This window comes from Saimiri boliviensis, chromosome 14, assembly GCF_048565385.1.
Source record: "Saimiri boliviensis isolate mSaiBol1 chromosome 14, mSaiBol1.pri, whole genome shotgun sequence".
NCBI classification, from domain to species: Eukaryota; Metazoa; Chordata; class Mammalia; order Primates; family Cebidae; genus Saimiri; species Saimiri boliviensis.
This window is the reverse complement of record NC_133462.1, coordinates 70571412-70592203: the sequence shown is the minus strand read 5'-3', so window position 1 is coordinate 70592203 and position 20792 is coordinate 70571412. Positions and strand designations below refer to the sequence as shown.

The following is a 20792-nucleotide window of genomic DNA, read 5'->3' as shown; positions in this document are numbered from 1 at the left end:
CCCAGCTACTCAGGAGGCTGAGGCAGGAGAATCACTTGAACCTAGGAGGCAGTGGCTGCAATGAGCTGAGATGACGCCACTGCACTCCAGCTGGGCAACAGAGTGAGACTTTATCTCAAAAAAAAAAAAAAAAAAAAGAAAGAAAGAAAGAAAGGAAAGAAAATAGAGAATCAAAGAAGTCTGTCACTAAAAAGTCACCTATGAAACACAAAGGAAGACAGCAAGAGAAGAAAAGAAAAATGAAAGAACTACAGGACACCTAAAAAATTAACAAAATGGCAATAGTGAGTCCTTCTGTATTAATAATTACTTTAAATGTAAATAGATTAAGCTGCCTAGTTCAAGATATATAGTAGCTGAAACGGAATGGATTTTTAAAAAACAAAACCCAATTATATGCGGTCTATAAGAGACACACTTTAGATTTTAGAACACAGGTAGGCTTAAAAGGAAAAGATTGAAAAAAGATATTCCATGTAAATGATAAACAGAAGAGATCAGCTATAGGTCTGGCCATATTTATATAGGACAAAATACACTTTAAGTTAAAAACATCACAGAAAATAAAGAATAACATTATGTAGCGATAAAAGAATCAAATGATCAGGAAGCTATTGCACCTAACTATGTAAAGCAAACACTGGCAGATGGAAGAAATAGTTAGCAATAGATAATAGTAAGAGACTTTAATATTCCTTTTCCATTAATTAATAGAACATACTGAGAAAAAAGCAATAAGTAAACTAAATGGACTTGAACAAAACTGTAGCTCAAGTGAACCTTTCAGAAATACAGGTAATATTCCATCCAACAACAGCAGAATACACATTCTTTTCAAGCACACATAAAAGACTCTGTAGGATGGACTAGATGTTAGGTCACTAAATAAATAAGTATTAACAAATTTAGGAGTATTTAAATCATTCCAAGTACATTTTCAACCACAGTGAAATAAAACTAGAAATCAATAGTAGCAGAGGTATTAGAAAATTCAGAAATATGTGGAAATTAAATAATACACTTCTGAAAATCCAATAAGTCAAACAAGAAATCAAAACAGAAATAAAATATCCTGAGACAAATGAAAACAAAAACACAACATACCAAAATTGTGGGACACAAAAAGGACAGGACTAAGAGGGAACTTTATGGCAGGAAATACCTACATTAGAAAATAAGAAGGATCTCAAATACAGAATGTAACTCTATACCTCAAGAAATTAGAAAAAGAAAAATGAACTAAGCCCAAAGTTAGCATAAGAAAGGAAACAGTATAGATTAGAACAGAAATAAGTGAAATAGATGAAAGAAAAACAATAGAAAACATTAATGAAATTGTTTTTTCTAAAAAGATAAAATCTTCAAACCTTTAGTTAGATTAACTATAAAAGGGAAGACTCAAATTAAAAAAAAAATCAGAACTGAAAGAAGAGACATTGCAACTAATGTCATAGAAATAAAAAAGATCACAAGAGATTCCAATTAATAAATCACACGCCAATGATTTGGATGCTGTTCAAGTTAAACAAACTTACAGGAAAGAAAATCAACATACAAAAATTATTTGCATTTCTATATACTGACATTAAACTCTCTGAAAAGGAAATTAAGAAAATGATTATACTGATGAAAAAGCCAAACTCTGTAAAATATCTAAAGAGATTTATTTTGAGCCAAATATGAGTGAGCAAGGCCCAAGATACAGCCTCAAGAGGTCCTGAAAACATGTGCCCAAGGAGGTTGGGTTACAGCTTAATTTTATGTTTCATGGAGACATAAGACATCAATCCATACATGTAGACTATATATTGGTTTGATCCAGAAAGGTGAAACAACTCAAAACAGGGACTTCCAGGTCATAGGTGGATTCAAAGATTTTCTGATTGGCAGTTGGTTGAAGGAGTCATAATTTAAAGACCTGGAATCAAAAAAAGGAGTGTCTGGGTTAAAAAGAGTAGTTGTAGAGATGAAGGTTCTTATTATGTAGATGAAGTCTCAAAGGCAGCCACCCCTAGATGCAATAGATGGTAAATATTTCCTAATTCAGTTCTTTTAAAGGTGTTAGACTCTCAACTAATCTCCTCAGGCTCAGAAAAAGACCTGGGAGAGAAAGGCAATTCTCTACAGAATGTAAATTTTCTCTGCAAGAGACAGCTTTGCTAGGCCACTTCAACATATGTCAAATAAATATATTTTGGAATTAAATACTTCAATTTCCTTTAGGGCCTGCTATTTGTCATGTGATGCTCTGCTAGAATCAGGTTGGAATTTGGTATTATATTGCTACAAAGAATCAATTTTGTCAGTGTAAAGATCTCTGTTTTAATGTTAACGTTGGTCAGTTGTGCCGGAAATCCGCAGGAATGGGAGTATAATGAGGCATAACTGAACCCCCTTCCCATCATGGCCTGAACTACTTTTCGAGATTTTTTTGGAATTTTCTTGGCCAAGAGGAAGTGTCCATTCAGTCAGTTGTGGGGCTTAAAATTTTACTTATGGTTTATAATTCCATTTATAATAGCATCATAAATAATAAAATAGTTAGGCATAAACTTAAAGAAATGAAAGGCCTATAGATTGAAAACTACAAAAAATGCTAAAAGGAATTAGAGAAAACCAGATAAATGGAAAAGCACCCCATGTTAAAATCTATCAAATTGTATATATTAATTATGTGCAGCTTTTTGAGCGTAACAATTGTACCTTAATAAAGCTGTTAAAATAAAGGGAACATTCTGAACAATGGTGGGAGAGAGAGAGTAGGCTGACTGCAAAGGAGAAGATTTAAAAGTTTCAGAATTGAGTGGAGAAATAAGAACTGGATCAGGGTCAACAAAGTCAGTTAAATGAAATAAAACATGTAGAATAAGCTTTGAGATCACATCACCTTTTAGGAGGTGAGTACAGTAGCTGATGACCAAATGATGTAATTACCTTGGGATGGAGTGATGCCACTGCCTGTTCACCTCTCGGTTGGCAACCAGAGATACTGTCAGTTGGGTTGGATGATCACTATGCTTAAAATGTTTCTACTATTATTACTGCAACTGCTGTGACTCTAAGGACAGAGATGATGACAATTACAAAATACTTCTTGAGTCTGTTCATTTTCCTCCATGTTTACCTTTGTATTCTACTCCAGGCCACCATCATCTCTGACCTGGAACATTGCAATAGCCTCCAGACTGTAATGTCTGCTTTTGCTCTTCCCTAGTTCTAGAATAATTCACCAAAAGTCAGCCAAATGTGGGATGGTTTATTTGCTAACTCTATTTGAAGTATTTGTGTCTTTTAAAATTATTTTTTACCACTTATGTTTAGGTTCACCTTGTCTCTGCCTCAGCGTCTAGATGCAGCTGTAGCCAGAAGAGTGAGAAGAGGACATTGGGGTGAGTGAGAAGAATATATTATAAAAAAAATTATTTGACTAAAAACATTTTTTTTACTGGATAATACTGTTTAATTTAGAAAAATACTAATGAGGGCTTTAAAATTGTATCTTACACATACCTAGGTCTCTTTCACAGTCTCTGCACTTTCCCTATATTCCCTGTGAAGTTTTTGTTTCTTCTTCCTTTTGACTTATTTATTTTTTTTTTTAGAGACAGGTTCTTGATTTGTTACCTAAGCCAAAGTGCAGAAACATGACCATACCTCAGTTTAACCCCCAACTCCTGGATTCAAGTGATTCTCCAACCTCAGCCCCTGGAATAGCTGGGACTACAGGTACACACCACCACAACCAGCCAATTAAAAAAAAATTGTAGAGACAGGCTATCAGACTGTTGCCCAGGCTGGTCTTCATTCCTGGCCTCAAGAAATCCTCCTGGCTTGGCCTCTCAAATTTATACACATGGGCCACCATGCCCAACCTCTTTATCCTCTTTAAAAAATAGTGTTATTGCGGGGCACGGTGGCTCCCAGCACTTTGGGAGGCTGTGGCGGGTGGATCACGAGGTCGAGAGATCGAGACCATCCTGGTCAACATGGTGAAACCCCGTCTCTACTAAAAGTGCAAAAAATTAGCTGGGCATGGTGGCACGTGCCTGTAATCCCAGCTACTCAGGAGGCTGAGGCAGGAGAATTGCCTGAACCCAGGAGGCAGAGGTTGCGGTGAGCCGAGATCGCGCCATTGCACTCCAGCCTGGGTAACAAGAGCGAAAACTCCGCCTCAAAAAAAAAATAGTGTTATTATATATGTATGTATGTCTAAAGTAGCTATATGTTTAGTTGAGTCCGTTTTACATTTCTAGGCACATAATATTGTTACTGAAAGAGTAGGTTCAGTCTAGGTCCTGCTGTTTGCCACACAGAAAACCATTCACTGAGATGCCAATTATTGCCAAGGAGGAAGGCTTTGATTGGGTGCTACAGCTGAGTAGCTGGGAGCTCAGTCTCAAATGCATCTCCCTGACTGACTAAAACTACAGGTTTATACAGCAGGGAACAATGCAACAATGTGCAAGAAACAAGAACTAGGAAGGGGCAAGGAAGCAATCATGATGAATGAGGGATCTGGCATCTCATTATCTGGATGTGGTGCTTTGGTGAGTTTCAGTTCTTTGGTACTTTGAGATGCCTGAAGGTCATTTCCTGAGGAAGAAACTCAGATCAAACAAGTCTAAGATTCAAGCTTTAAGACCATAGGGGTCAACTTATATGTTTTTCCAAAAAACTATCTATGGGACTATTGGGTCAATTATATTGTATGTAGTCTTCTGGGTCTTATTTTTATTCAACATATGCTTCTGTGGTCTGTATATGTTATTACATACAGTTGAATTTTTTTCATTTTCACTGTCATGCAATATTCAAATATGTGACTGCACTACAGTTTTTCATCTGTTTTCCTGTTAGACCCTGGGTGACTTTCAGTTTTTTGATAATACAAACAGTACTGCTATAAACATTTTACATATCTTGCAGTCGTTTTAATTGAGTTTTTCTAGGATGTATACCTAGAAGTGGAGTCTCTGAGTTACAGTGTATATAGTGCTCAAACTTTGGAAGATAAATGATATACAATTTACCAATGCAGTTATACAAACTTATACTTTCAAAAGCAATGTGTATAAATTACTCACTCCAACACTAGATGTAGTCAGACCTCTTAATTTTTGCTAGTCTATCAAATATAAAATTTCTAATTTTGGTCTTGATATTTATTTCTCTGATTGCAAATGAGATTAAGTATCTTATATATTTGGTAATTCCTTATCCATGAAATATATATTCGTTTCAGTTTATCTATTAACTTATTTGTTTTATTATTAATTTGTGAGAGTTCTTTATGAATACTTAATTTTAACTCTGTTAAGAATATATGTACAATATGCTCTCTTGGTTTGTGGCTAGTTTTTTAAAATCTTTCTTTCATTGACATATCATTTGCTGAACATATGTTCTTAATTTTAATGTAGTTAAGTTTATCATATTATTTTGATTAGTGATTTTTGTGTTTTATGTAAAAAGCCTTCCTTAACCAAAGGTCAGAGAGACATTCTCCTGTATTTTCAACTTAATGCTTTTTTTCACATTGAATTTCATACCTATCCAGATTTTTAAAAAATTGTTTTCCATTCTGGATAATGACAGTCGTGTGCCATTTACTGATGAGTCCCTTTCTCTACTGACCTGCAACACGTTTGTTATGTATGAATGTTTCATAATATTGGGTCTGTCTTCATTTAATTCCATTTCAGTGGTAAATACATTTTCTGCCCCACTTTTCTATCTCTGCTGCACTCAGTGTCCTACTTTATAGCTTCAAAATAATACATCCAAATATCTGTGGGGTAATTTGCTGATTTTCTTTTGTTTCAAATTGTCTTGGTTATATTCTTGATCCTTTGCTCTTTCACATAAACTTTTATTAGCCTGTCAAGTTCCACTTGACTCCACTCTAGATTTGGCAAGCATTAATGTCTTTACAGTTTTAAGTCTTCTTATCCCAAAACTCATGTCTCTCTCCAAGTTTTTTTTTTTTTTACATTTCTTTGGCAGATTTTTATAATTTTCTGCATATAGGTACTGCATATCATTCATTAGATTTATTCTCAGGTTTTATATGGTCTTCATTGCTGCTATGAAAATGTCACCTTTTAAAATTATATTTCCTACTGAGGATATATATTGATTTTTGCCTATTGATCTTATAACTATCTGTCTTCCTAAACACCCTTATGATTTCTTATTTGTCTTTGGATGTATTAGTCCATTTTCATACTGCTATGAAGAAATACCTGAGACTGGGTAATCTATGAAGAAAGAGAGGCTTTAATGGACTCAGAGTTCCACATGGCTAGGGAGGCCTCACAATCATGGCAGAAGGCAAAGGAGGAGAAAGGCATGTCTTACATGGCAGCAAGCAACAGAGCATGTGCAGGGGAACTGCCCTTTAGAAAGCCATCGTATCTCATGAGACTTATTATCATGAAAGCAGCACAGGGAACCCCACCCCCATGGTTCAGTTACCTCCCACTGGGTCCCTCCCGTGACATGTGGGGATTATGAAAGCTACAATTCAAGATGAGATCTGGTTGGGGACACAGTCAAACCATATCATTTCCACCCCTCACCCCTCCCAAATCTCATGTCCTCACAATTCCAAACACAATTGCCCTCCTAGCAGTCCCCCGATGTCTTAAAAACTCATTTCAGCATTAACTCGAAACTCCAAGTCCAAAGCCTGTAAAATCAAAAGCAAGTTATTTACTTCCTAAATACAATGAGGGTACAGGTATTGGGTAAATACACCAGTTCCAAATGGAAGAAATGGGTCAGAACAAAGGGGCTACAGGCCCCATGCAAGTCCAAAATCCAGCAGGGCAGTCAAATCCTAAAGATCCAAAATGGTCTCCTTTGACTCCATGTCTCACATCCAGGTCACACTGATGTAAGAGGTGGGGTCCCACAGCCTTGAGAAGCTTCAGCCCTGTGGCTTTGCAGGCTATAGCCCCCACTCCTGGCTGGTTTCACAAGCTAGCATTAAGTGTCTGTGGTTTTTCCAGGTGCACACTGCAAGCTGTTGGTGAATCTGTTATTCTGAGGTCTGAAGAATCGTGACCCTCTTCTCACAGCTCCACTTGGCAGTGCACCAGTGGGGACTCTGTGTGGGGGCTCCTACCCCACATTTTCCTCCTGCACTGCCCTAGCAGAGGTTCTTCCTGAGGGTTCCACCTGTGCAACACACCTCTGCCTCAACATTTAGCCATTTCCATACATCCTCTGAAATCTTGGAGGAGGTTCCCAAACCTCAGTTCTTGACTTCTGTGTACCCACAGGCCCAACACCACTTGTAAGTCACCAAGGCTTAGGGCCTGCACCCTCTGAAGCAACAGCCTGAGCAGTACATTGGCCCCATTTAGCCATGGCTGGGACACAGGGCATCAAGTCCTGAGACTATATAAAGTAGCAAGACCCTGGGGCTGGCCCATGAAACCATTTTTTCCTCCTCGGGCTACAGACCTGTGATGGGTGGAGATGCTGTGAAGACCTCTGACATGCCTTAGAGACATTATCCCTGGTATCTTGGCAATTAATATTTGCTTTTAAGAGCACCAAAGTCACCTCTTGAATGCTTTGCTGCTTAGAAATTTCTTCTGCCAGATACCATAAGTTATCCCTCCCAAGTTCAAATTTCCCCAGATCTCTAGACAGGAGCAATATGCCACCAGTTTCTTTGCTAAAGCATAGAAAGAATCATGCTCTATCAAGTTTAGAATCAATGCTTGTACCGATTCTAAAAAGAACTCTTCTAATGCTTCTCCATACTGAAAGATGTCTCATTTTTGGCAGACATACATTTTAAGACTAGGAAGTCCTTTCTTGCTACTGTTTGGTAAGAGGTATTATCATGAAGTTACCTGCGTAACAAACCTGCATGTTCTGCACATGTACCCCAGAACTTAAAGTATAATAAGAAAAAATATATATAAAATGCTTATGGGTACATCTGAAAAGCTATGTGAAAGACCTGTGCACTGAAGACAAAAAAGTATTGTTGAAAAAATGTTAAAAGACCTAAACAAAGATATAGACGAAAAAAGTTTGTAAATTATTTCTTCATATAACATAAAACATTTCAAAATTTATTCTGTTTATTTGGTGAATGGTATTTATTGATTTTCTGATTTAAACTGCCTTGCAAGTTTGTGATAACTCCCAGCTTGGTTATATGTACTTTTATTTTTTTTAACTTGTTAAATTTAGTTTGGTAGTATTTTTAACAAAAACTTGAATCTTTTTGTGAGTGAGACTTACCCACAATTATCTTTTCTATTCTGTTTGTGTGGTTTTGATACTAGGGGAATACTACTGACCTTGTAGAATGAGTTGAGAAATAGTCCCTCTTTTTCCATATTCTAGAATTGCAATACAATAGAATGGCTGCTCCTTGTAAATCAACTAAATAATCTTAGTGTGATATTTTCTTTTTAGGAAGATTTTCAACCCCTCATTCATTCTCTTTAGTATACACAAGATAAATATAGGTTCTCAATTTGTGTCTTGAGTAAGTTTGGTACGGTATTTATTTTTAGAAAATTTTTTATCTAAATTCAAATTTGTTATTTGTCTTTTATTTTGCTTTCAGATTTTAAAAATCCCTGTTATGCTTGTGATATACCCACATTTTCATTCCTCAAATTTTTTATTCAGGAGATTTCTTCATCTTTTTGATTAAGTTATCAGAGGTTTGTCTTTTTTATTTCAATGTAACCAACTTTTGGTTTATTTATATTTCCTATTATATCTGTTTTCTGTTCATTGATTGGCATTCATATATTCATTCTATTATTGTTTTAACCTAACAATTACATCATTAATTTTTAGCATTTATCTGTTTCAAAATTTAAATTTTATTAAAATTATAGCTATAACTTTAAAAAGTAAATGTTTTTTACAGCTATAACTTAAAAATTTTTTTAAAGCTATGACTTTAAAAAATGAATATAATTTTTTCTTTTTATATAACAATTATATCATTGATTTTTAGCATTTATGTGTTTTGAAAAATAAGCTATAAATTTCCCTCAAAATATCAATTCTGCTTTATTCCTTGCTTTGATATTTTCATTCTTATCTAAGTATTTTATAATTCTTATTATGCTTTTTTTTTGAGGTGTCTTAACAGCACTTGTTTTCTATTTTCATTTTCATTTTTTAAAATGCATAGTAGGTATATATGTTTATGGGGACCATGAGACATTTTGATAAAGCCATACGATGGATAATAATCACATCAGGGTAAATGGAGTATCATCACCTCAAGTATTTTCTACTTTGTTGTGTTACAAACATTCCAGTTACACTCTTGCAATATTTAAAAATGTACAAATTGTTGACTGTAGTCACCGTGTTGTGCTATCAAATACTAGATCTTATTTATTATAACTATGCTTTTGTACTTATTCCCACTACCCCTTACCTACCACCCTTCCTAACTTCTGGTAACTATTATTCTACTCTCTAATATCATGAATTCAATTGTTTTAAGTTTCAGCTACCAAGAATAAAGGTAGAACATGTGAAGTTTGTCTCTTGGTGCCTGGCTTATTTCATTTAACATAATGTACTCCAAAATAATCCATGTCACGGCAAATGACAGGATCTTATTTTTTAGGGCTGAAATATACTTCATTGTGTATATGTACCGTATTTTTATATCTATTTGCCTGTTGATGGAAACTTAGGTTGCTTCTAAATTTGAATATTGTGAATAGTGCAGCAATAAATATGGGAGTACAGAAATCTCTTCAACACACTGATTTCATTTCCTTTGGATAAATAATCAGTAGGGGAATTGCTGGATCATTTACTTGTTCTATCTTTAGTTTTTTGAAGAACCTCCATACTGTTCTGCATAATAGCTAAACTCATGTACATTCTCACCAATGCTGTTTGAGGATTCCCTCTTCTCCACATCCTTGCCAGCATTCATTATTGCCTTTCTTTTGGATAAAAGCCATTTTAAGTGGGATGAGATGATATTTGATTTGCATTTATTTGATGATCAGTAATGTTGAGCATCTTTTTACATACCTACTTGACATATGTCTTCTTTTGAGAAATGACTGTTTGGACATTTTGCTCATTTTTAAATTGGGTTATTAGATTTTTTTTTTCCTGTTGAGTTGTTTGAGCTCCTTATATATTCTGGTTATAAATCCCTTGACAGATGGATAGTTTGAAAATTTTTCTCCCAATCTGTGGATTGCCTCTTTCCTTTGTTAATTTTTTTTCTGTGCGGAAGCTTTTTAACTTGATGTGATCTCATTTGTCCACTTTTGCTATGGTTATCACTGTTTTTGAGGTGTTACTCAAGAAACCTTTGCCCAGACCAATGTCTTGTAGAGTTTTCCCAATGTTTTCTTTTAATAGTTTTATAATCTGAAGTCTTACATTTAACTTTTTAATGCATTTTGATTTGATTATTGTATATGATAAAAAATAGGATTCTAGCTTCATTCTTCTGCCTATAGACATCCAGTTTTCCCAGCACAATTTATTTAAGAGACTGTCTTTCTTCAATGTATGTTCTGGGCAATTTTGTCAAAAATAAATTTGACATAGCTGTATGGATTAGTTTCTGATTTCTCTGTTCTGTTTCTTTGGTCTACATGTCTCTTTTTATGCCAGTACCATGCTGTTTTGATTACTATAGCTATATAGAATAATTTAAAGTTAGAGAATGCGCTTCCTTTCATTTGCTTCTTTTTGCTCAAAAAACTTTGGCTATTCTGGGCCTTTTGTAGTTCTACATGAATTTGGAAGTGATTTTTCGCTATTCCTGTGAAGAATGTATTGGTATTTTAATAATGATTGCATTGAATCTGTACATTATTTGAATAGTGCAGACATTTTAACAATATTGATTCTTCTAATCCATGAGCACAGAGTATCATTTCAAATTTCTTGCATCACCGTTTTATAGTTTGCATTGTAGGTATCTTTCAATTCTTAAGTTTATTTCTAGGTATGTTATTTTATTTGTAGCTATTGTAAGTGGGATTACTTTTTTGATTTTTTTTTCAGATTGTTCACTGTTGTAATATGTAAATACTATTGATTTTTGTATGTTGATTTTGTATCCCTCAACATTGCCGAATTTGTTTATTGGTTCTAATAGTTTTTGGTGAAGTCTTTAGATATTTTTCAATTCTAAGACCATATCATCTGCAAACAAAGGTAACTTGACTTACTTCTTTTCAATTCGGATGCCCTTTATATCTTTCTCATGTCTGACTAGAACTTCCAGTACTAACTAGAACTTCCAATTCTACTAACTAGAACTTGCTGTAACTAGAACTTCCAGTACTATGCTGAGTAATAGTAGTGAAAGTGGACATTTTCTTCTTGTTCCAGCTCTTAGGGAAAAAGTTTTCAGTTTTTGCATATTCAGTGTGATGCTAGCTGTGTGTCTGTCATATATGGCTTTTATTGTGTTGAGATATACTCTTCTATACCTCAGGTTTTGAGGGCTTTTGTTATGAAGGGAAGTTTAATTTTATCTAATGCTTTTAACCATCAATTGAAATGATTGCCTGTTTTTGCCCTTCCTTCTTTTGATATGATATATCAAATTGATTTATTTGCATATGCTGAATTATTCTTGCATGGCTGGCACAAATCCCACTTGGTCATGAGGGATTTAAATTATCTTTTAAATGTCTTGTTGAATTTGGTTTGTGAGTATTTTGTTGAGGACTTTTGCATCAGTGTTCCTCTGGGATATTGGCTTGTAGTTTTCTTATTTTAATGTCTCCTTGTCTGGTTTTGGCATCGGGATAATACTGGCCTCATAGAATGAGTAAGGAAGTATTTGCTTCTCTATTTTTTGGAACTGATTGAATAGGATTAGATTAGTATTCGTTTTTTTAATTTTTGATGAAATTTAGCAGTTGAAGGCATTGGTCTCTGACTTTTCTCTGCTGGGACTCTTTTTATTATGGAGTTGAACTCAGTACTTGTCATTGGTCTATTTAGAATTTGGATTTCTTGATTTGGTCTTGGTAGATTGTATGTGTCTAAGATTTAATCTATTTCTTCTAGGTTTTTCAATTTATTGGCATGTAGTTGCTCATAGTAGTCTCTAATTATTCTCTGAACTGCAGTATCAGCTGTAATATCTCCTTTTTATCTCTAATTTTATTTGGATCTTCTTTCTTTATGTCTTTGGCCAAGTATTTGTCAATTTTTTTAAATAAACCACACTTTTGTTTAATTGATATTTTGTATTGTTTGTTTTGTTTCTATTTCATTTATTTCTGCTTTAATCTTTATTATTTCTTTTCTCCTACTAATAACGACTTTGGTTTGCCTTTTGTTTTCTGATGCTTTAAGATGCATCATTAGGTTGTTTATTTGAGATTTTTCTGCTTTTTTTGATGTGGAGTGCTTATTGCTATAAGCTTTCTTCTTAGTATTAATTTTGCTGCATTCCATAGGGTTTGACATATTGTGTTTCCATTTTTGTTTGTTTCAAGGAATGTTTAAATTTCATTCTTAATTTCTTCATTAACCCACTGATCACTCTAGAGCACATTGTTTATTTTCCATGTGTTTGTATGGTTTCCAACACTTTTTTTTAGTATTTATTTCTAGTTTTATTCCATTGAGAATAAAACTAGAAAGAAGAGACACGATATTTTTTCAATTTTTGAATTTTTTAAGACCTGTTTTTTGTTCTAACATATGATCAATCCTTAAGAACAATATGAGCCCTGAGGAGAAGAACATGTATTCTGCAGCTCTTCAATGAAAGGTTGTGTAAATATATATTAGGTCCATTTGGTCTATAGTGCAGAGTAAGTCCAATTTTTTTGTTGTTGTTGTTTTTATGGGTAGAGGTCTGTCCAATGCTGAAAGTGGAGTGTTGAAGTCTCCGGCTATTATTGTATTTGGATCTATCTTGCTCTTTAGCTCTACTAATATTTACTTAATATGTGTGAGTGTTCCAGTGTTGGGTGTATACGTATTTATAATTGTTATACCCTCTTGCTAAGTTGACCCCTTTATCATTATGTAATGACCTTCTTTATTTCTGTTTATAGTTTTTGTTTTGAGATCTATTTTGTCTGATGAAATATAGCTACTTCTGCTTTTCTGTTTCCATTTGCATGCAATATTTTTCAGTTCCTATATTTTCGGACTAAGTCTTTGTAAGTGAAATATGTTTCTTATAGGGAACAGATTATTGGATCTTGTTTATTATTATCAGTCAGGCTCTTTATGTCATGTGACTGGAGAGTTTAGTCCATTTACATTCATTGTTATTAGTGTTAAGTATAGACTTACCATTGCCATTTTGTTATTTTTTCATGTTATTATTATTATTTTTTTAATATGTGCTCTTCTCTTCCTGCCTTCCTTCTTCCCTGTATTCCTTTTTGGGAAGTTAATTTTCTTTGGTGAGTTATTTTAATTTCTTGGTTTTTATTTTTTCTGTGTCTTTTGTAGGTTTTATGATTTAAGGTATCTATGAGGCTTGAAAATAACATCTTAGAACTTATTATTTTAAACCAATCACAACTTAGCACTGGATATAGAAGCAATCAAACTAACAACAAACAAAGAGAAAACTAATAAAAATTCTACACTTAAACTTAATCCCCCTGCTTTCTAACTTTTTGTTGCTTCCATTTACATCTTATTATGTCTTAAAAAGTTGTACTTATTATTTTTGATAGGTTTATCCTTTAGTCTTTCTATTCAAGATATAAATAGTTCACAGGCCACAATTACAGTGTTATAATAGTTATAATATTCTGTGTCTGTGTACTTAGACTATTACCAGTGAGTTTTGTACCTTTACATGACTTCCTATTGTTCATTAGTGGCCTTTCTTTTTAGATTGAACAGTTCCCTTCAGCATTTCTTGTAGGGTACTTCTGGTGTTGATGAAATCCTTCAGCTTTTGTTTTTCTGAGATAGCCTATTATTTCTTCTTCATGTTTGATGGATATCTTCACTAGAAATACTATTCTAATATAAAAGACTTTTTCCTTCAGCACGTTAAATATGTAATGCCACTCTCTCCTAGTCTGTAACGTTTCTACTGAGATGTCTGCTCTTACACACATTGGAGCTTCTTTATATGTTATTTGTTTCTTTTTTATTGCTGCTTTTGGGATTCTTTTTTCATACTTCACCTTTGGGAGTCTGATTATTAAGTGTCTCGAGGTAGTTTTATTTGTATGAAATCTACTTGGTGTTCTACAACCCACCTATACTTGAATTCTGATATCTTTCTCTAGATTTGAAAAGTTGTCTGTTATTATCCCTTTGTATACAATTTATACCTGGATCTCTCCTCTTTAAGGCCAGTAACTCTTAATTTGCCCTTTTGAGATGTTTTCTAGAACTTATAGGTGAGCTTCATTCTTTTTTATTCTTTTGTTTTTTCTGACTGTGTATTTTCAAATAGCCTGATTCTTTCTTCTGCTTTTTCAGTTCTGCTATTGGGAGACACTGATGCATTCTTCTGTATGTCAATTGAATTTTTTAGCTCATATTTTCTGGATGTTTTTAAAATTATTTCAGTATTTTTATTAAATTCATCTGATACGATTCTGAATTCCTTCTCTGTGTTATCTAAAATTTCATTGAGCTTCCTCAAAATATATATTTTGAATTTTCTGTCACTCTTGGATTGATTGATGGTGACTTTTTAGTTTGTTTGGTGAGGTTATGATTTCCTGAATGGTCCTGATGCTTCTGGAAGTTTGTCGATGGCTGGGCATTGAATAGTTGGGTATTTATTGTAATATTTGCAGTCTGCACTTGCTTGTGCCCCTCTGGTGGAGGGATGATGAAAGCTCCGCTGTGGCTACTACACTGAGACTGTGTTGGGTCACACCCAAAGATAGCACAACACTGGATCTTACTCAAGACCCATGGTGACCACTACCTGGTTACTGCCAGCAGAAGGAAGGAGGCTTCCCCAGGTTATTGAGCTGCACTGCCTCAGTTGGGTGATGGGTGATGTAAGCACTCCCTTGTTCATCTGGCTGGTGTCTCATTAGGTCAGCCCAAGTCTGCTGCCTCCTAGTCCACTGAGTTCCAATGCAAAGTCCCACATCACTGCACTGTCTCCCCAAGAAGCACACAGATCCTCTCTACAGCATCAGCAATTCAAGACTATCTTTCCTAACCTCTTCAATGCCTCTTTCTTTGACATGATGTTAGAACCAGGTATTGTGATCACTCACTTGATTTTTGATTCTCATTAAAGTGCTTTCTTGTGTGGATAGTTGTTCAGTGAGTGTTCCTGTAGGGGGACTATTGTTGGAGGGTTCTATTAGGCCAACCTATAGTTTCTTTTTGACTGAGTTACATTCAGATTTACTTTTATACTTTATAGAAATATTAGGGTAGTTAAATTTCATTCTTTATTTACTGAGTTGTAATTTAATGGAATTGAAATTGTGGTAAGAGAATGTATTCTGTTTGACACTAAGTCTTTGAAATGTATTGAGACTTGCTTTAAAGTCTAGTAATACGCCTAATATCCCATTCTGTTCCTATGTGGAGGATCATAAGATGAGGGACAGACTCTCTCTTTCAATATATAGAAGCACAAGGGTTCTTATTTATCCTCTAGACAATAGCATACAGGTACATGTCTCAAGTTTACCTAGTAAGATTTTCTTGCCTGTAGCTCTTAATAATGAGGAAGTAGATGGTTAGAGATTTGTCCCAGCCAATGTGGAAGGTTTGAGAGACTATTGGGGAGGCAGCAAGAATATAGTAGCCAGCAGTATCAGTTCCTGTGTCCTAAGCAGACTTCAGGCTCATAACCTGCTTCCCTTGTTTTTCTGCTAGTCTCATTCTTAACTGTTCATTAATTCTCTAAGTTACTGATATCTTGCCAATACATTCCTTTTGTGATTAATTTAACCAAAGTCAGTTTCTGTTGCTTAGAACTCAGAATTCTGACAAGTGTGAAACACAATGCTTCTGAGGGAATTATGGTGTCTTACTTTTTGCTTTATTTTATTTAATCTTCTGTTTCTCTCCTCAGGAAGTGTTATTTATTATCCTCATTTAACAGATAGGGAAACTGGGGATTCAATATTTGAAGTACTTTACTCAATACCAGACAGCCTGTAAACTGTGAAACGAGAATCCAAGCCAGCTCTGCCTGATTCTTGAATTGCTACTCTTTAAGTCTTCTTCAATGGGTGATTTTAAAGCTTTCTTCCTGACTCTAATATTCTATGAACTGAAAGCATAAATACAGATTGCCAGGTATAAATCAGGTATAGCTTAGATACTGAGAGATCAAACAGTAGATGCTACAAATATTTATAGCTTCTTAAGTTTTAACTGGAAAAAGTATTTCTCCCAGGCTTCTTACTTTATACACTCTGTGAGATAAATTTTTAGAAAGTGACCCTCTCTTATTCACTTCCCCAACTCTGCAAATTTGACACATGTGCCTTGGCAACATGAACCACCATAGCACAGAGGGGCTGGTGACTTAACAGACTTTGTCATCCCCCTGGCATAACAGAGGGGTTCTTTTAGGTCATGGGCCACTTTTCCTCTTGTAGGTTTATTGAAAGTTTGTGTGTTCATGCTCATTAAGTAACTTCTAGCAACCTTGGCTAAATAAGTTGGTAAAAGGCTGAACTCATAGTCAATATTGCTTCATAATACACACACGCAGAGCTCATAATATATGTGACAGTTGACTCACTTAAATCACCCAATTAATTTTTTTGCAGTCTTGTATAAATATAATAAAGTAGCTATAGAAATGAAAGATGTTTTCAAGTTAAATTTAACTCCACTGAACTCATAGAGTCAGAGTTAACTTATATTTCATTTTAGGTGATCTTAGAGAAAGTTGTTTTAAAGGCAAAACATTCTTAAAAGATTGAATTAGTTTCTACCCCCATGTTTCTTAATTACTTTCATGAAAAATCTATTGATTTTATAATCTATTAATTTGCAGTGGAAAAACTGTGCTCTTTTGTTGATCTGCATCAACTAATAATGTACATAAATGTTTATAACTTTTAACCTCATCTTAAATATTTTTTGTTTTAAATCACATATAGCTGGCATTTTAAGGTATTTCTTATTTTTTCACTTAAGTTTGGGTTTACCACTTAAGGCAATGAAGTATTCTGACTTCATTGCCTTAAGTGGTAAACCCAAACTTAAGTGAAATAGAGCTGTGAGGACATTTTGGGGAGAAGTGATCTAGATAAGTACTGACTGTTGTATTCATCTCTCGTGCTGATTGTGATAAATTTCTGTGCCAGTCTGTCAAAAAGGGAAAATAATTAGGGTCTAACAAATAGTATCCGGGTGCACAAATGAAATTAAATGATCTCTGTCATCAGGAGTTTGCTTTTTGAGAGGAGTAGAATAAAACAGAGTTAAGGAACAACTGTTAATTTTAGTTGTCACATACCGGTTGAATAATTCTGGTAATGATACTGTTGTTTTCCAGGTGAGTAAAGAAACCATGGAAATTAGCATACAACATAATAATCTGTAGAAACTGAGGGAGATGTGTTACAGGAGTAGCCTAGAGAAATCCATTTGGGGATGAACACCAGGAATTCCTCATTTGGACTGCTTCTGTTATTACTCACTCAGAGACTAGAACAAATTGTTAGACTTGTCTGTGGTGTCACTTATCTATCCTAAGATGTAGAAAGTGAAGTAGGGAAGGATAAGGAGTGGATATGCAGAAGAGGAAGCTGAAATAATCATCCTTTAATTATTTTTCTTAAAATTGGCCTCTTCAGGGAAACTGAATGTTTATTGATTATTTCACTCTATCTTAGACTTTATTTGTGACAGACAAATGAAATGATAGACTGATTGGCCATTCCCTGGCTAATGTCAGCAGCCAAATTAATAAAACTGTGGGAATTTGCTGATGAAAATAACTTTTTTTTTAAAGGCCCAACTGTACATCTGATTTGTTTCATGTTTCAGGCTGAATATGTTTGTCTGATATATTATGTGATAATATTAGTAACTAAAGCCCCTAAATTAGCATATGGGTTACCTACATCTCCAGGTTCCTTGTTCTTTCCATCCTGTGCCACTGATATTCCATGTGAATTGGGAAATTAATTATCAAAAAGTGCCTATTTTCATCTTCTTTCCTATTCGAATGCCATTTATTTTAAATTACTATTTCTTATATAATGCTAAATAAATGTAATGTACTCTTAGCTAACCAGAGATTTATAAATCACTTTATCTCTTCATTTTCTCCCTGGATTTTCTGCTATTTATTATTATTTAAGTTTTAGTGCTTTGAGAGTACAGCTGGTATTTCAACAGCACTTTCCTCTAATGCTTAATCCTAACTCATAACTGAAATATGTATTAAAAGCTTGAGCATATGCATATAAAGAGAAAATGTTTTTCTTAGCCATCAACACTTCACATTAAATCTTTGGAATATTTAGTGCCTTATTGTCATTGTAATTCTTATTTTGAGTCACAGACAGCATGAACTGAGTTTTCAGGGTGTTCATTGCAGTAACATTTTCTTCCTCTAGATCATCTTTCCTGGGATTATATTGAGATAACTGCCCTGAATCATAGTCTTCTGTATTTTAATAGGGTATCAGTCTTGGTTCAGATAGAGAAACTTTATTGGGGCTATTTTTGTATCCTCTGTGGCTGGGTGAAGATGGAATGTTCTTCAGAGAAGTTGTGAGGAAGAAAGAACACATTTTTTTCCATTATTATTTAACTTAACAGGAATTCTTATCAGTTGGATTCCTAAGTCCATATTTAAAATTTTTTTTTAAAGTTTGCATACTTTAAATTTAAAAATTTAAATTTTAAAAAATTAAAATACAAAAATAAATTAAAAATTAAAGTATGTGTTTACATATCTATTCCTTAAATAATTTCAATTAAAAATTGTTTATATTTATTTAGGTTTTTTAAAAGTATAAATTATACTACAGTATTATTGTAGTCTCTCAGATTAATCATTTTTATGTACCAGGTAATATTTTAGTTACTGGGATACATCATCAGATACAAAACGAAAAACATGTTAAATATCTGTTTTCCTGGAAGGTATATTATATGAAAAATGGGGCAGGCTGAAAAATAAATAAACAAGTATATGGATATTATGTCAGATGCTGTGAAAACAGGAGAACCTGGCAGGGTTGGAGGAACAGGGAATATGTGAGTGGTTTTTTTTTTTTTTTTCCTTTTTTGTTGGGCTGCTGTGGAAGGTAACAGAGTACTAAGGCAAAGTGGAGAGTAAATGGTTTATGTAATACACGCAAAATGCAGGAAATAGCAAGAGTGAAGTGTCTGTGGTAATATCTTGCTTAGTATATCAAGGAACAATAAGCAGCCTAATATGACTGGAATAAAGTGGGCTAAGAGGGAAGGATTAATAGTAAGAGATGAAGACAAGGAGTTATCAGGGGGCCAGATTTACAGGCCCTTTTAGGTCCAAGAGAAGGACTGGTTCTATACTGAACAAGATGGAAAGCCATTGGAGTGACATAATCTGATTTAAATTTTAAGAGAATCACAATGGTTCTCTGCCATGGGGAAAAATGTGGTGTACATATCTCTGCATATTTTGGTATAATAGGGAGTTAGGCACTCTAGAAAATGTATCTTAAAATATAAAATCAAAGAGTGAAATAATTACTCAAGCCATTCCTCTTAATGTTCTAACCTAAATTGCTATTAATTGCAAGCAGAATTTATTTTCGTATGAAGCCTTTTGTATGATCATTCTTCAACTATAAACACAGAAAAATGCCACATTTTAATACCATGTAAATTAATTAAGAAAAAATAGAGTGAATCTCAAAAGAAAGAAAAGGAAATCACTAAGTGCCAGAAACAAATAAAGAACTCAGTTCCAAAAGGAGCCCTGAAGTGGTGCCCTCACAGTCCACAGGACTGTCAGACACAGCCTTGAGTCTCTCCAGGATAGGGAATTAGAAAAAAATATCTTTGAAGATTTTAAAGATAGCTCTAGCAAAATGCAAAAAAAATCTTACTGACTTCCCAGGCTCTGGAAGTAGCTATAAAACATCTCATGAGAGAAGAGTCAAGAACCCAAGCTGCACCAAAATTATGTGGTCAAAATCTGTAGTAATACATAAAGCAGGAATAACAAACTTTGAAATTAATTAGAAAAAACTGATCGGATAGCAGGGGAATCTTCTGTACTGAGCATAAGCCCCCCCCCCCAAAAAAAAAAAAAAAAAAAAAACTTCAGTCACTCTATAAAGAAAATTCTGCATCCCTGGATGTATGAGACACACAAAGGAAAAAATAAATCACCCAGTGAAAGTGATCTCTCTTTGTGTATACATAACTTATTTTCACAAAGCCACAATCTATACAGAGAGTTAACAGAGGAAAACAGTCACCAACTGAAGGTAATATCTCATATATATACATATACAGACACAGACACACACACACACAGACACACACACACACAATCTTTTTACAGAGACACAATTTTGAGAGAGAGAGTAGGCAGAGAAAAGCATGAAAATAACATACTAAAAGCAGTGCTAATAGAGCAATTTGGGATTAATAAGTCCCTTCATAGTTATTTAACAAAATATAAAATTATCCAAACATTTGAAGAAGAAATAGTAACCTAATGTAATGACAGATGATAAACACTAAAGAACAAAATGAAACTATTAGAAATGAAAGTAATACAGTCATTGCTAAAATGAAACCCTTGGGAGGATGTGGAGCAAGATAGCCAAATAGAACCCTCCAGCAATTGTCTTCCTCGCAGGAACACCAAATCGAAC

At 34.3% G+C, this 20792-nt stretch overlaps 1 long non-coding RNA gene across 5 annotated transcripts in view; it reads left to right on the top strand.

Annotated features, from left to right (window-relative positions):
- The window catches only part of LOC141581077 (uncharacterized), a 292842-nt gene that overhangs the window by 65820 nt on the left and 206230 nt on the right, over nt 1–20792 (top strand). For all 5 annotated transcript variants that reach the window (XR_012513562.1, XR_012513560.1, XR_012513559.1 and 2 more), the window contains one exon: nt 3322–3389. This is a non-coding gene — a long non-coding RNA (uncharacterized LOC141581077). The remainder of the gene's footprint in view (nt 1–3321; nt 3390–20792) is intronic.